At 41.1% G+C, this 17,029-nt stretch overlaps 1 protein-coding gene across 3 annotated transcripts in view; it reads left to right on the forward strand.

Annotated features, from left to right (window-relative positions):
• The first annotated feature begins 1,848 nt into the window (after window positions 1-1,848).
• Window positions 1,849-17,029, forward strand: part of arhgef49 (Rho guanine nucleotide exchange factor 49) — a 60,322-nt gene continuing 45,141 nt past the window's right edge. For 2 of the 3 annotated variants that reach the window (XM_019270822.2, XM_019270825.2), the window contains exons 1-2: window positions 1,849-2,149; window positions 9,852-9,930. The gene's annotated coding sequence lies outside the window, so the exon portion shown is untranslated. The remainder of the gene's footprint in view (window positions 2,150-9,851; window positions 9,931-17,029) is intronic. The other variant, XM_019270823.2, reaches the window with a different exon arrangement.

Genomic DNA, 17,029 nt, shown 5'->3' on the forward strand with positions numbered 1-17,029 from the left:
AAAATTAATAGCATCTGTGGTCTTCCCGGGTCAACTTGACCCGGCCACGTTTAGTGGTGCAATGGGTCACTCTGTTGCACTTTCCAATGAGTACATACACACACACACACACACACACACACACAGACACACACACACACATGCACACACTTTGTGTCAAAGTCAAACAGTCAAACTAGATGGGTCAATTTGACCCAGGAAGACAACAGGTGTGAGTATTTGCTGCCATTAAAAAAAAAACTTTGACATTCCAGCCTGTGATATTCCATGAACCTTTGTGCCTCTGATCATAACTATGGTGAAAATAATTCAGAATTTCTGGGGGTGGGGGTTCCACTTACAGTCTCTCCATACCACCCCTGGTGCAAAAAATAGGTCTGTAATACCATAAATTACAAAAATAAGTATAAAATATATGTTAATGTGTTGGAAAGAAGTTCACTAAAAAGGTGAAACAAAAAAATTGGTGATCATTTTATACCTCATGCTTTCTAAGCAGTCAAAACAGACCGGGTCAGTTTGACCCGGGAGGACAAAAGGTGTATAATGGATAAATGGGAAGAAAATAAGAGAGTTAAATCTGATTTCAGCTCAATTTCACTTCTTTGCCTGCAGTAAGTCTCTGTTTAACATTTGAGCTTGTACTTTGTGATGATCTTATAACAATCTGCATTCTATCAAATTGTGTTATATTTGGTCCACAGCATTAAGATGATATAGTGTAATGTAGTCCAATGCAGCACTGCACACTTTGACCTGCAGACTAATAGAGTCAAAGCAGTTCCTCTTAAAAAATGTTTCAACAGATTTGTGAAAGGACAGCATTAGATACTGTAAAGTACTCTTGGTACTATGATCACGATTATTATTACTATTATGACAACAATTTCACGAATGTATGTTTTGTACTAGTCCTGATACGCAGTCAGTGCATCACGGTTCCACTTACAGTCTCTCTTTTATCTTTCTTATCATTTATTTTTCTCTTTTGTCTTACCACATTTGACATTTTGACATTTCATGACTGCTTACATTGTACAAAACTGTACATTTTTTGTTTATCTCTATTGATCTATCAGAAGGTACAGAGGTGTCAGAGGGTTTTTGTTCAGACTCAGACTGACTGATGGAGAGCTAATACCACCATGATCTGGGATCTCCGCCTTTTGAGTCCTGAGGGGGCCGTGGAGGGGGACATATGGGCTGAGTGGTGGCCACAGCCAGCTTTTTTCATCTGAGCCAATCAGAGGCAGAGTGAGAGCGTTCGTCGGTACTGTTAGTGCTGCATTCACTTGCTACAGGATATTGAAAAATCACACGACGAACGTCCCATGAACAATTATAAGAAATTTAAATTATTCTAAATGAATGGTGCAAAATTCTTTACATGCGAAACTATATCTCTGATAATTGTCCCATAGCTATATACTCGCGTCACATTGCCCACAGAGGCGGCCCAACGTGGCCATGAGCCTTTTGATTTTCTAATAAAACGGACACCTGAAGGAAGATTGGCATCATTCGGGCCAAAAGCAAACCCAATCATCAATTTATTAATTTTAAGCTTCTTCATAGGACACATTTGACACCCTCAGTGAGACAGTTCTTCTCTTGTTTCCTGGGCAACGTGTATTTCTAGTTTTGATTGACGGCTTTGTCAAACAAAAGTAATTTAATATAAGCGACAAAAACATTTTACACAGTTTTTTTTTTATGTGTTACAATTTAAATCACACCACTAACACTATACTATCAGACTGTGAGGTGAAGAAAGAACAGATATTCCGTGTATCCAAATTTAAAGCTAGGATTGTGTATTTTACGAGCAGCACTTGAAGGCAGCACAGTTCCCAAGGAGAACCCTGCAAAGGGACGAGGTCGTGGATCCGGGATCCTCCGGTAAAATCCGTCAAGTCAGTTCGGGTGAAGGACAGAGAGTAAATGAATGAGTGATCAGTGAGAGGTTTTATGTCACTGCTGTCATCGTGCATTCTGCACGGCTCCCGGTCTGTAACTCACACCAGATCCTTCAATCTGAGGATCAGCGAGTGTTCAACCTGCTGTCTGTATCTGAATCTGGATCCAGACAGGAGCGGGACTTCTTCTCACTGATGGGATGGAGGTGAAAGATCCGTGAGGGCAACTCAGAGTAAGTCTCCTGCAAAGAACCAATGATCATATTTTAGTTTGAAAGCCCAAAGACAGATATGATGGATGTAATTTGTTTACTAATCCATGTTGCACATGAAGTATTCCTGCGTGGATATGTGATTTTACACTTAACGTGCTTAATATTTCCCCCCAATTACTAATTTATATATGAACTACATAGCAGTGAAGAGTTTGACAATATATTTTTGTATGCCTTACTCTTTATCTCTTTTTTAAAATCCTGCTTAAATCCTGATTAATTACTGCTGCAAATATCATTGTTTAATATCATAGAGTGATTTCTTATTATGTATTATTCTGTCATTTATTAATCATTTAATCTATTTAGGGACAATTTAGGGGAACATGACAACATTTTGTGTTATTCTGTTATACTGACACTTCTCCCATTTTAGAAAGAAAAAAAAAAGATGCAGAATTTTCAGACTTCATATTCATGTTTGAACAACATGATACCAATGTTTTATCTCAGGAAGCATCCAGAAAATAGTATGTGACTCAGGAGGTAGAGCATGTCGTCCACTAACGGTGATCGGTGGTTTGATCCCCAGCTCCTCCATTCTGCAAGTTGTAGTGCAAGATACTGAACCCCAAATTTCTCCCGATGCTGAGCCATCAGCGTGTGAATGCATATGAATAGTTAGTTCCCAAAAACTGATGAGCAGCCAGTGTCATCAGTGTATGAATGTGTGTGTGGATGGGTGAATGAGATATGTTGTGTAAAAGTGTGATCAGGAGGCTAGAAAGGCGTTCTATAAGTACAGTCCATGTACCAGTACCACTGGTTTTCAATCACAGCTTCCATGCGTCTTAGCGTGCTCTCCACCAGTCTCTCATGTTGCTGCCGGGCGACTTCATACCACCCCTGGTGCAAAAATTCAAGTAGCTCAGCTTTGTTTGTGGGCTTATGACCATTCATCTTCCACTTGACGTTTTTAATGGGGTTCAGGTCTAGAGATTGTACTGGCCATGACAGGGAATTGATCTGGTGGTCCTCTATCCAGACCTTGACTGATGGCTGTGTGGTATGGAGCTTTGTACTGCTGGAAAAACCCAACCCTCAGAGAAGTTTTCCTTCAGGATAACTTTGTATGTGGCTTGATTCATGAGTCCTTCACAAAGACAAATCAGCCTTGCTGAAGCACGTTTAGATTGTCATCCATCCTCTGCCAAAGTGGGTGTGAGACACAGGTGTGTAGGTCTTTCTAAAAATTGGATTCATCAAAGAAGCTACTCTAGTCCTTTATAGTCCAATCCTCAATCTCTTTTGAAAACCGCAGTCTGGTTCTCCCTTTGTAGAGCACTGTCTTTAGCAGTCTATTTCAAACCTTCTTTGACATTTACTTCACCCCAGCTGGCATTTGCCATTCTAATTTGTAGGTCACTTGATGTCACCCAATGGTTGCTGATGTGTCTACTTGTTGACCCTATTCTTATGAAGCAACAACAATGCTTTCTGTATACATCTGCCATTAAAGTCAGAATTGCACCGTCTTGTCCTTACTCAAACCTTCTTTTAAAAAAAAAATCTTTTGACACGTTCTATAGTTATACTTGATTCCAATTACTTTTGAGGTACAACTAGCACTGTTTTTGCCAGCTGGTCTTATTGAAAAAGTATACTGATGACCACAGCAGTGCTTGTTGTACTTTTCCTAGTTAAATAAGATTTATTTCTGGTGTTCACGATCAGTACCTTCTAAAATAGAATGAGGTGTACCTGTGTTGGAAGTGGTTTTTATTTTTTACAGAGTTGTATATTGTCATTTTTATGGACCACGGCTCTTGATTTAATTTATTTTTCTTGGTTAATCAAGAGATGACTAATACTAATCAGAATCAGTTGTTTGGTGCTCAGGCTGCTGCACCAGTACTGACAGTCTCCCAACTCCCACACTAAATAACTTAACATCATTACCTAAATCAACAGAGGGGAAACAGCTCCTAGGTGAACTGTCCTCCCCTTTGCTAATTGTCTCAATAGTCTGAATGCCGTCCTCGGTGTCATACAGTCAAACTGCTCAGGAGATTTCTGTCAGCCGACATATTCCCAAGATGGTAGGATGTAAAAGCATAGATAGATAGATAGATAGATAGATAGATAGATAGATAGATACTTTATTGATCCCGAAGGAAATTCAAGCATCCAGTAGCAGCATGCAAACATACATGCATGCAGCAATAGGGAGATGACTGTATTTGTCTTTATTATCTGTCCTCTCTGTAATGCCATTTAGTAAATTAGATAGTGAAGCGGTCTATTTATTCCTTATTTCCCTTTGGGCAGTCCCACAAGTCTCTTGGATTCTCCCGGGAATCCTTTAGTGCAACATTTTGGGGATGACTTGGTTTACGGCAGACAGGTGCATCTGAGCCATCGCTGGAAATGCCTCGAGGGCTGATGGGAGTGCTGGCTGACTTCCAGACCACAATCAGATAATGTTAATGAATACAGTAAAACTGTGTTATTTGCACTAGTGCTGGCTTCTTTGTCTTCCAGGCCTGGAAAATACTATATAATGAACCACAGGCTCGCTACACATAAATATTTAATGCAATCTGACTTAGTTGGAAGTTTTTTTTTCCAAGACAAGGGTCACATGACTGGAAAACCATCACAAAGGTATTCCCCACAGATCATAGTAGTGCGCCTTGAAACTTGTTACTGCTTAGCTTGCATAATATTTGGCATGTATGGTTTTCTTGGGTTATTGATTTAGTTTTGTTTGTAAGCAGTAAATGTGACAGACTTTTCCATTTTCTCCTGCAGTGTGGAGATTGTTTTCCAAGACCCTCACTTATTTTAAATTAACATAACAGTTACATTTGATAAATTCATGGACAAGCAATTTCATACTATTTTAAGGGATGTTGGGGGCCTCGTTACAGGTCCAGTGTTACTACTGAAGTATATGTCCTTTGTAAGGTTTCTGGGAATTTGGGGGTTTTGCATCAGCTGTTCAGAAATCCATGTATCTATGAGGGGCAACTATCCGATTAAGCTAACCTAACTGGTGTTATTTGGTCTTTCAGTTTAAAGCAGCAATGCATTACTTTTCTGCCATTTTGATGCTATACTTACATGAAATCAGGTAAACGGTGACCCTGTTATTCCCACTTGCACTATGTACTTTGTGTTCCGGGTACAATCACCCGTGAGGAATACTTCAAGTCGTGCCGTGCCATACACACCACCAAATATTTGACTGATTTTAGTGAAACTGGGTCATATTTTATAGAGATGATGTTCTCTGGTTTTCTCTCTGATGTCTCCACCTCAGCTTTCTGTGATCTACACACAGAGTTTCCTGATGGACAGCAAAGTAAACCGCTGCCAATTGTAGCTGCTGTTAGCTAATGCCTATTGAGAGCTCAGAGCACCAGGAGAGTGTTGGTGTTTTGGGCAACTGGGAAGAGGAGGTTTTCAGGCCTGGAGTTTGGGCAAATGCTGACAAAGAGCAGCATTTGTGCTAGTGCCAGTGTTATGCTAGAACTGGAGCTGGGCAGGCAGGCAGGCAGGCAGTTTAACCGGGCTTAGCATTCTCTATAGACAGAGAGTAGTTTCTACAGTCGCTAGTTTCTGAGTAATTTAATCATAATAAAAACATGTGCATACCTCAGTTGCTTTAACATCTTTTTTAAATAGATTTTCTGACACTTTATAGCTGAACATGAGAGCCAGATTAATGTTAAACTCAGTGGGAGACCACATACTGTAGAATCTCATAGATTTCCCTCCACTGAAGTTATGTTGCTTCCTGTCTGAGCTCTATGTGGACTTAATCAGTGAGGTGATGTGATAAAAGGTCAAGTGGATCTGTTTCCTGCCAGCTAGACACACATACACACACACACAGGGCTAAACAGGAGTCAATAACACTAGATTTAATGAGACGGGTCGATCAGTCGGGCTAAGCCAGCAGAAATGTGTGGCAGGTATACTAAGGGCCCCTGGGGGCCCACTTAATGCTAATGTGTACACTCGTGACAGGCATCGTAATGTACTGTTGTTGTTTTGGAGGAAGATTAGCTTGGCTGGAGTATAATTACCTTCCATTAACTTATTGGCTGAGATCAGGTGTTTTTTTAGTCCACTGATTTCCAATCAGTTACATCCAGTAATAGAAAGTAAAAGATTAAGTGGTCATTACTGTGGTCATTAAAGGATTAAAGTTATATGTTATTAGCTGTTTTTCCAGTAGAAAATGACACCACTTCACATGACTACAGTGTAGACTTCAATATGATCACTGTTGTTCTTGCATAAGATAGTCCAAATAATACAAGATAATCCAACAAACAGTCAGATCATAAAAATCTGTTTCTGACAGAATTTTCTGTCTTACTTGCTTGAGCATCAAACAGGTTTGTCTGGCTGTATACTGTGTTTTGAGCGGACAAACTATTTCTTTAAGTTTATATGTAAAGCAACTAGCATCATATCATGACAGTATGTCCAAGTTAGAGATTTTATGCAACATGTAATTAAACATAAAAAATCTGTATGATTTACAGTATGGTATTGCATTACATACATTTTACCATTGTGATGTATAGTCACATCAGAGAAATGTTCTTATTTATTGGGACCAAAATCTCTACTCTCTGCGTGTGAGCTTTCAACTGCATCGTACAGTCTCTCTTATGCCAAAACACCAACAGGCACATCTCTGTCATGTCATTGCCACAACGCTAGTTTGGTCCGTCCTCCACTTGACTCCAGACCCCACCGGGCTGTTTCTGAAGTGTAGTGTTTTGCCTGTCAGACTTTTTTTACTTGCTCAGATTTGGTATTTTTTCTGGTTTCTGTGCTTCTAGGTATGTAGAACAGCCACGTATTCTCAGTGGACCCGCTTCTGAAAAGGACTGCAGTGGTTCTGGTGGGGTTTGATTGATGAAAGGCCGTGATTAGCTTTGTTGGCCTCTGTGTACCTTGAGTTCCATTTAAAAAAAAATTTCCCTATCCAAAATCAGGAAGCAACTTTCACCCCCGACATTCTTTTTCATATTTTTATGTTGATTTCCCTGTGATAGACTGGCATTCTGTCCAGGGTGTACCCCGTCTTTCGCCCGAAGTAAGGTAGGATAGGCTCCAGCCCCCATGGCCTTCCAGAGGAAAAGTTGGTATAGATAACTGATGGATGATTTCGACCATATGACCCAGCCCTGCCATGTACAGCACAACCAGTTCCAGCTGTTTTTTACTGACTTGAGTTTTCTGAGAATGAAAACCTCTTCTGTCTTACCTTGAATCAGTTATACCTTCTCAGAATGTGTTTATGCCTCACACTGTAGCTTTTTGACATGGACAGACATGAACGTTTTTAAAATAATACAGAAAAGAATAGAGTCTAGACACGTGTCTCCATGTTGCTGTTGACGTCAGTCAAAAAGCACTTAGCCCTCTCTCAGCCTTGATGAGAGGAATGCCACCTTGATTCAAGAGCGCAGTGATTACACATGCACAGAAAACTGAGGGCATTCTCAAAGATGGGGCCACGATGACGCATGGAAAAGTTATTCAAGTCAAAAGTAATAGTGTAAGCTAAAGCATGATGGTAGGAGTGTGTTTCAGGCACATAACCTTATGAACGCTGAACCTATTGTCCCATGAGAACCTCCTTTGTTCTTGCATCCTGCTATAGGATGATCCTGTAAGTCATCCCCTTGTGCCCCGTTAGAACATCAGTCACAGCTGCATGCGCAGCTACATGATGGCAGCATGACTGACGGTGTGTGTGTGTGTGTGTGTGTGTGTGTGCGTGTGTGTGTGTATCCCCTCACCCATTCTCCCCCTTTTACTCTCAAACACAATCAACAAAGGGCATTGTGGGTGGATGACAGTCAGGAGTCCCTGTCCCAATTATGGACAACCACTAATTACCAGTGGAGTAATTAAGAATCAGGCAGCTGTGGCAACAATAAACTGCCTCCGGGAGACTTCGGGAAATGTTGTGTGTGCACACACCCTCAGAATGTGGATGGTTACTCTTGGAAACGCAGAGTGAGGGTTGGTCTGCCCTGGGTGAACAATTTTGAGTGATGCAGTGCAGTTTTGGTTGTACTGAGCTGCTTATTGTGTTTTTGTTGGAAGAAACTGAAGGCCGGAGAGAAGAAGAAAACAGTTTTAACAGACAGGCGGGAGAGCAGGAAGGTCACCTGATAAAATGCTAATACAAGCGCTTAGAATCCGAGCTCTGTCAGTCTGACAAGGCTGGCTGAGAGATTTTGTCAAATAAACACATATATAATACAACTATCCCTTCCCACACACACACACACACACACACACACAAATACACTCATATATGCAGCTACTTTAAAAAAAGAATGACTGCAGCTGAAGGACATGGATAGATTAGCAGACTCCTTCTCCACAAACAAATCCGATTCTAGCCCTGAGTTTTTCAACCTTGGCGTTTATATGTCTCACACACATCTGTCTGGCATGCAGAATCACCAGAGATAGCTACAGTAGTTTGATATTTGATTGATGTAATCTAAGATATTTCACCATGAGCCTGACAATAAACAATGTACTCTCAACCAAATTGTACATTCCATGATTAAATCATGAAATTGTTGTCAAGCCTGTTTGGTTACATGTTAGTATTCACAATTGAGATCACATGACATTCAAATATTTTAATGTCTGTGTGTTCCTAGTGAGCTGTAACCTTCTCTAATGGGCATTTATCCCATAATATTCTGTTCATCAGTCTGCATAATCTATTCAGGTTTAATAGTCTAACAGTGTTAACATATATTGCCTCTATATTGTACACAGCCACAATAACGTTGTGTGTTTACCGCTTACCCCATCCTTTATGACTCAAGTATCACCTGGAGAACCGTGTTTTACAGTTCACGTTAAGTGACTGTCAGGGAGGTTTCTTGTAAATTGCAGAAAAGATGGAGGCATTTACTTTGAAGTTACCTCAGAGAGTGGCAGCAGTTTCCTGTCAGTGCACTCATTTTCTAAAAGCATCACCAACTTAGCTGATGGTGTGTGGCAGGGTAAAAGCTCGCTCAACGTGAGATGTCTCCACCCATCATCTGGTGTAACCATGAGTAAAGCTGCAGACAGGGCTCCAGCTGTGCTCATTCTCCATCCACATCCAACCTTTTTTCTCTCCTTCACTTACAACCATTTATAAACTGACTCTCATTTTCTGCACCTCTCCTTATTTCTACGCCTCATGCTCTGATGGCCAAACTTCCCTTCACTGCTTCTTTCTTTTTTTCACTATAGAAGAAGAAAGAAAAACTAGGTTCAGCCAATGTTAAAGTCAACATATTATTTTTTTTCTCCATCACGTGGTGGTACATTTTACAGAGTTTTGTATTCATAAAAAAAAAACAGAAAACTACTATAACATTTTAGAGTTATTTAGTGTCCATGTCCTCCTTAGGACAATAGTGAAATTAGCAGCAACAAAAACTGCAAACAAAATACGTCATGAGTGAACTGAAGTTTTACACCTTTGATGAACGAAAGCTTGTCATGCATTGTAACATTGGGCATTTTACAGCTCAAGTCATTTAAATATTACGAAGTACTTGATTGGCATTTCAAGGTAGTCTCTCACATACTGTATATAGAAGCTAAACGGAAACCTCATGACATCATAGAACCACACTAAAATGACTTGAACTTTTTGTTTTTGTTTTTCCTCAAGAATCAAGACTCGAGCAGCACCATGTTATCAGGACGGTAGGGTGGTCCCATCAGTTTGCCAGGACATAAATGCTAATGAGGTATGATTTTTATTTTTTGTCTATAGACTTTAATCCACCCATTCATCATCATTTAACATTTTTAAAATCTCTTCTGACAAGAAGAATCATCAAATCCCTTCCAATGGTTACCCTGAAGCAATTAACCGTTAGTGGTTCTTGCACAAAATAAAAGAAAAAAAGAAAAAACAAAAATAGCTTTCTGACTGAGTGGATTTTTGCCCAAGAGCATTTTTCTTGAAGAACAAGAAATGAACACACTGCACAGTGAAGTAGTCTATTGTTCTCTCACATTTCCATACTATATATATATATATCTTATATATCTATATCTATTATATTATATATATAGTGAAGGCAGTGGCATTTTACCGGCAAATATATTTCTCTCGGAGACATTGCTTGCTGCGTGTGTGCATGCGTGTGTGTGTGTGCAGTGTTTGTGTTTATGATATGAAGCCAGATGTAGAATGTTAATGAGACTGAACCTCCGTGCTGCTCTACCTGACAGCTTGAATCGGCTTCTGTGTGTGTGTGTGGTGTGTGTGTGCGCGCGCGCGTGTGTTTGTGTGTGTGTGTTGTATGCATGTCCACAAGCCTCCGATGGACTATTATGATTCAGGTCAGAAAACATTTTTACCAGTAAGGAAGGATTATCCTGAAAGCAGCTGAATCGGCATGCTGGTGTTCAGTAAAGAGGTTGGTTAGTTGTGTCCCAAAGGAAGCTGTCGGGTTGGGGAAACTTTGCCTTCAGCAGTCTGGCTGGTAAAATATGGATTTAAATACGTGTCTGCACATCCTCCCTCCTTTTTTCTCTTTGTTTCTCCCGCTGTGTGTCTCCCCCATGAAGGGCTGGAAGACAAATAGCAGTGCTGTATTACCAGAAGAGGTTCTGGTGAAGGTCTATATTCTCCATTTTCTTCTTCCGTCCTTTTTTCCTATTAAATATTTAATAAATAAAATAAAGTTTTCTGTAATTAAATCAATGGTTTAAATATGGATGAAAGGAAGTGTCATATGTGATACCAGTTGGTCCTGTACACACTCACTGCCAAACACACCTATACATGCCGAACTGTTGCTGGTATGCTAAAGGTACTACACCAGATTCATTGTGCTTGACAGGCTTCCTGGCTGCCTGTGGATGAGACCAGCTACTGGAGGTTGGTTAATAGTTGGTTAGTTAGTAGGTTAATTATTTATCAGTGGTTGCAACACATTTATCACAGTAGAGAAATTAAAACACTCAATTTATATAGCTTACAACCTCATACTGTGGAAGGATAATGAAACATCCATCCATTTTCTTCCATTTATCTGGGGTCGGGTCGTGGTGGCAGCAGGTTTAGCAGGTTATTGTTGTTCCAGACGTCCTCCTCCTCAACAACGCATTCCATCTCCTCCTGGTGGATCCCAAGGTGTTCCCAGTCTAGATGGGCTATGTAGTCCATCCAGCAGGTTTTGGGTCTGCCCCGGGGACTCCACCAGTTGAACATGCCTGGTACTCCAAAGGAAGGCACCCATGGGTGATCCTGGTCAGATGCCTGAACCACCTCAGCTGGCTCCTTTTTGAGGCAAAAGAGCAGCGGCTCTACTCTGAGCTCCCTCTGGATGTCCAAGCTCCGCACCCTGTCTCTCAGGCCATCCGGTGGAGGAAGTTCATTTTGGCCGCTTGTATCCACAATCTCATACTTTCGGTCACTACCTACAGCTCATGACCATAGGTGAGGGATGGAACATAGTTGGACTGGAAAATCGAAAGCTTTGCCTTTTCCTCAGCTCCCTCTTCCCCACAACAACCTGGTACACCCATCAGTCCATCTCATGCTCAATTTTCCCCATCATTCATGAACAAGATCCCGAGATACTTGAACTCCTTTACTTGGGACAGCAAGTCACTCTCAACCCAGAGGAAGCATGCTGGCCTCAAACTGCAAACTCCGGTCGCCTCACACTCAGCTGCAAATCAATATAATGAAACATTATTGCTTCATTTTCACTCAGTCTTCCTATCAGCTTGACCTGCACCCTTGTTGCTCTACATGTAATACTCCAAAACATCAATAACTTGAATGGTCAATATATTTAGAAGTCTGGACCTGAATATACAGAGGCAACATAACACTCTTGTGGGGAACTGTTCTAATCAAGTGGCAACCTGTACTGAGGGTTATTTTTCACCCATCAGTCACCCATTCAAATTATATTAAGGCTTAAAGTTATGTATGATTAACTACATGGCTGCTTTGACTGACAGGAAGGGGCCGTTACAGATGGTTTGTTTGAGCACCCAGGCTTCATTCAGCCCATCTCAGCTCCACCCAAGCTCCCATATCGTGATTTTTGGAATAGCCAGGAGGCGGGAGAGGCTCTTCAGGAATATATGGATGATATCACAGATACACACAGATACATGTTTTATACTGTCTGTTGTTCCAAACTGCTGACCACTGACCAATTTGAGTAAGCTTGAAGGTCCAGACATCAAAACACAGCACTTTATAATATTCTCAGATATGATTTACAGCTCTGCAATGTAGATGGGAAAATCCTACTACCCTTCTTGTGATTAACAAGATTAGAAGATAAAATTAGGTTTTATTGCAGAAAACATTGAAGCAAATTCCTATGAATACGGTCCTAATGTCTGTTTGCACATGCACACTGAGCTTTCCAAATATAAAAACACACTTGCTCTTCAACATGACTGGCTATGTTGTTTTCCACGAGCAGTTTAACCCTTTTGCATTTTTGTTCGTTTCACCTCAGTTTTCACTTCTTTATCCATGTTGAACATTAGAAGCTGCTTTTATATGGCAACAGCTTCCCTTTTGGCTTTTCATTCCAAGATAGCCCAAGGTCACCTCTAATGGCCTTTCCATGTGCTACTATTCAAAACACAGTGACCTTGTTGGCCTCCCCTCTTTCCTTGGACCCGTAGTTATGTCACCGTCATTGTGCAATGTTACGCTCCTCAGCATAACTGATGCAGAAGTGGATGCCTGTTGCCTTCGTGCTGCTCAAGTACAGTGTCATTGAGATTCAAATAGCCTTTCCCACTGTCTGAATATTCTGCATTATAATAAGCCTCAGCCAGCCACCTCTATTGAAGTGTAAATGCTGATGATCCTGAAGTACGCCCAAGCTTTCTACTATTACTATGAAGATTGTCGGGGTTGAATTTTGGTTGGCAATGTGTTTTTATTTCCGCCTCCCTCGCAGCAGAGGTCCTTAGAAGCTGTTGCCTCTCTGGGAGAAAATGGATCTGTGCATTTTGAAGAGGTTAATGTTGCTTTGGTTGAAGGTGATCCAGCCAGTGTTGCTTCTGGTACTTTCAGATTCAGCGTATTAAGTCCAGAGTGCACTATCTGCAGATGTCTTGCACAGAGGCATCGATGTGTCAACAACCCTGTGTTTACTGCATCTACTGAGGCGTTTAATTTAGGCTGAATATTAAGAGACACGTCCATTTCGCAGATGAATGAAGCCCAGTCATGTTTCTGCAGGGCAGTAGATTTACTTGGTAATTTCCTGTTTGGCTAATACTTATTCACATGCATGCTGGTACCTCTTGGCTCTCAAATGAGAGAGTAGAGCTGTTTCACATAAAGGATTTGCACCTTTTTTCTTTTATTTCCCTGTGGCGATACTTCAACTGTGGAGCCAGTTCAGAGCATATTTGTGGTGGAAAAGATAATGAAAGTGATATTAGTCACCAGCGGCATAATCCTGCAAATATATCAGTCGCGCTAACCAGATCTGTGGTATCGTCTGAAGGATAGCAATCAGGGCAGGCTGATGAAATAGGGATGTAGATGACAAGAGAACCAGCTTTGAGAGGGACACTGTGGAAACAGATAGATTGACAGGAAAATTGGATTTCAAGGCTTCCCATCAGGAGGGGCTGGGTTCATTCAGTGTACTGTGCAGCTGCTGGCATGCTGATTATGATAGCAGGCTCCCCACTGCACATGGGGCTTTAAATCAGCAAAAAACAGGGCTCAGGAAGACGCTTGTGTACATACTACATACTGAACACTCATGTACTCATTCATAAACACATCTGGAAATATAGGTCAGAGATTGCTCTTTATGTAAAATTTGACGTGTAAAATGCCTCTGTAGGTTCTACATTGACATCTCTTTCCTGTCAGACCTATTAGGTGCCGATGGAACATGAAATGATGAATCAGGTTAATGGTTCATGATGGTTACGTGTGGCCTTGTTTTCTATTTATTTCTACTTTCCGCCAGGCAGGACACCTGTTCTAGTGTGCAGCTCGGTCCAATTAATAAAAACATGGATATACTGGATATGGTATATTTGGCTTTTGCTGAGCACAGCAGATCATCACAGTGTGTTAGTACACACACAGCACCCCAGTACAACACACTGCCATGTAGCACTGAAAATGTTGAACTTATAGACCAGGTCCAAGTGTGACTACAGCAGCTACGAATGGCTGTGAATAACACACAAGGCCCTGTCTATCAAGTGTTTAGTTTGTCTTTTCTGGGCTCCTGTAGAAATATGATGATGTTTATGGTGGGAGACTCCATGGAGAGCACCTGCAGTGTCTGTAGACATAAAACGTTCATTCCAAATGTCAACCTTTGTGTCTTTGAAGTGAAGCCAATGCAGAAGTCCCAAAAACTGCAGTTCCTCAAACATCTACGTGAGGCTTGTTACAGAACAAGTTTCCATAAGTCCCCATGTTCAAATGTCCAACTTCACAGCAGAAATAAACATGTTTACAGTCTGGTACAAGAAACAGTTTCCGTCTCTATAGCTAATTTCTCAATTTATGACAACTGTACTGAGTCTAAATTATTAAAAAGTTATAAAGTTATGTATGATTAACAGCGTGACCCCTTTGATTGACAGGTAGGTGCCATTACAGATGGCTTGTTTGAACACCCAGGATTAAGGTCTGCTGATGATCCACATCTTTGCAGATTTTTTGATTACCCGGGAGGTGGAAGAAGCAGGACCACCAAAATAGTGGCAGCCAGCGCCACATATTTTGAGCTTTTGAGCTATTTTCAAGTGGTTATACACTAATGAAAACGTACTTATGGTTGGTAACAATTATTGAAGTCCTTCACCAAACAAAGACTTCATCAAAGATTTGCAGTTTAGTTTTTTTGTTTCTTTAAAATCTCTTAATTGAATAATTTAATTTAAAACGTTAATAGACAAAAATGTTGGCATATTCACTGATAGCACAAATTACCATTAGTTATATATCAGTACATTTAGCAAATTGTATTCCCAGGAACATATGTCGTGCATACTGAAATCCACACACGTCATGAGTGAATGAAGCAGCAGTTTTTGCTGAGGAATATGGGCCACCTCCCCTGTCGCATCCAGTCTCTTCAGCACTCTGAGTTAAAGTAAGTGATTGCTCAACTACCCTACTGTCAGAGTCGAGTGATTTTTTTTACCTAAAACAGCCTTTCAGAGGACAAGAGTCTACAGCAATGCTCCTTGGCTCAGTGAGGCTGTATTCATATACAGCTTTACACTGAGCCAAGTACACAAAATACAGCAATGACTCGTGGTGATGTCATTAATGTTGCAAGGATATGAACATTTGGATGAGATGAAAAAAAAAAAGAAAAATGTAATGATCATAACCTGACGGGGACATGAATGTCTTATGAAATTCTACGACCATCCATCCAACAGATGTCGAGACATTTCACTAAAAACCTCATAGTGGTGCCAGTGGTGCTGTGGAAAACTCAGGGAATCACCAAAGTCATTAACAGGCATCACCTGGGAACCATAAATGCTGCTCTAAACTTTGATTCAAACATTGTTAAGATATTCAGTCTGACCAAAGTCGTGGACAGAACAACACTGCGATCCCTAGAGCTGTGCTGCTAGTGTGGCTAAAAATTGAAATAGAATAAATAATACATTTTCATTAGTCAAAAGTATGTTAATGGAATCGTTATGTTGATCTTTATGTACAGCAAAGAAAAAAAACCCTCATCCATTTTAAAATTGTACTCTGTCTTTCTATTGGCAAATGTATTTTAGATGGCTTGCATACCTGCACAGGTGAATAATACAGAGTATGTTCTGTATATCTCAATCTGATTGGCCACCCAGGTTTACCTTTTTTATGTCATTAGGCAAAGACCCAGTTAATGAACATAGTTCAGCCTGTGACTACTTTCCTGTAATTTGTGTCACTGCGTGCCTTTGTGCATTGTGCCGTCCATCAACCTCCAACCAGTCGCACATCACTGTTTTGATTGTCAGGCATCGAAGAACCACACTGCGCCCCACAATGCTCCTGTGGTTGCCAAGCAATCAAGCGCCAGATAAACACACTGGCAAAGGACTTTTTTTTTACGACGTCCTGTATTAACTCACTCCTCCCCCTTCGATATGTAAACATTCCCATCTAGCCAAGGGGGTCAACAACAATGCATTGTTCCTCCCCAGGAGAGCTAACAGTAAGAGCCATTGTGCAGCAGTGAGGTCTACATTATGCCTGTGCACACTATTAGCCTTCCTCGGCATGTCTGTAATAATATGGACTAATGACATTACTGAAGCCTGTCTTGTTTTTACCTCCTGCTGTGCTTGTTGGTTTGGGAAAACCCTCTGCTTCAGAAGGATGCTGCATGCTTTTGGACTCCCAGGGTAACTTACTCAACACTAAAAGCTGGCTCCTTCTCTGAGTCATGGAAGCGGTGCTAAATTTAGCAGGCCTCAAAAAGTAATGGTGTGGCAAGTTCTTATTGAGTTGGCACCCCACAAATGTCTCTCTCTCTCTCTCTCTCTCTCTCTCTCTCTCTCTCTCTCTTTCCCTCTCTCTGTAAAAGGCTTGTCCGTGACTCACCCACGGCAGAGCGAGGGCTCTATGAATTATTGAACCAATGGTGGAGCCCTCATAAATTATCTAGCTGTGTGTCACCGGGTGGAGCAGGGCAGCTCAGTGGATACATCTCATCTCGACCCGCGGTGTCAGTGCGGCCTAGACCTCGGAATGCGACACACACACACACACACACACACACACACACACAAAGATTATAAAAGCTGCAGTAAAGGCTTCTCCTTACTCCTTATAAAGGCTTCTATGAGAACTTGTCTGAATGG

Source organism: Larimichthys crocea, chromosome XVII (genome assembly GCF_000972845.2).
Source record: "Larimichthys crocea isolate SSNF chromosome XVII, L_crocea_2.0, whole genome shotgun sequence".
Classification (NCBI taxonomy): Eukaryota; Metazoa; Chordata; class Actinopteri; family Sciaenidae; genus Larimichthys; species Larimichthys crocea.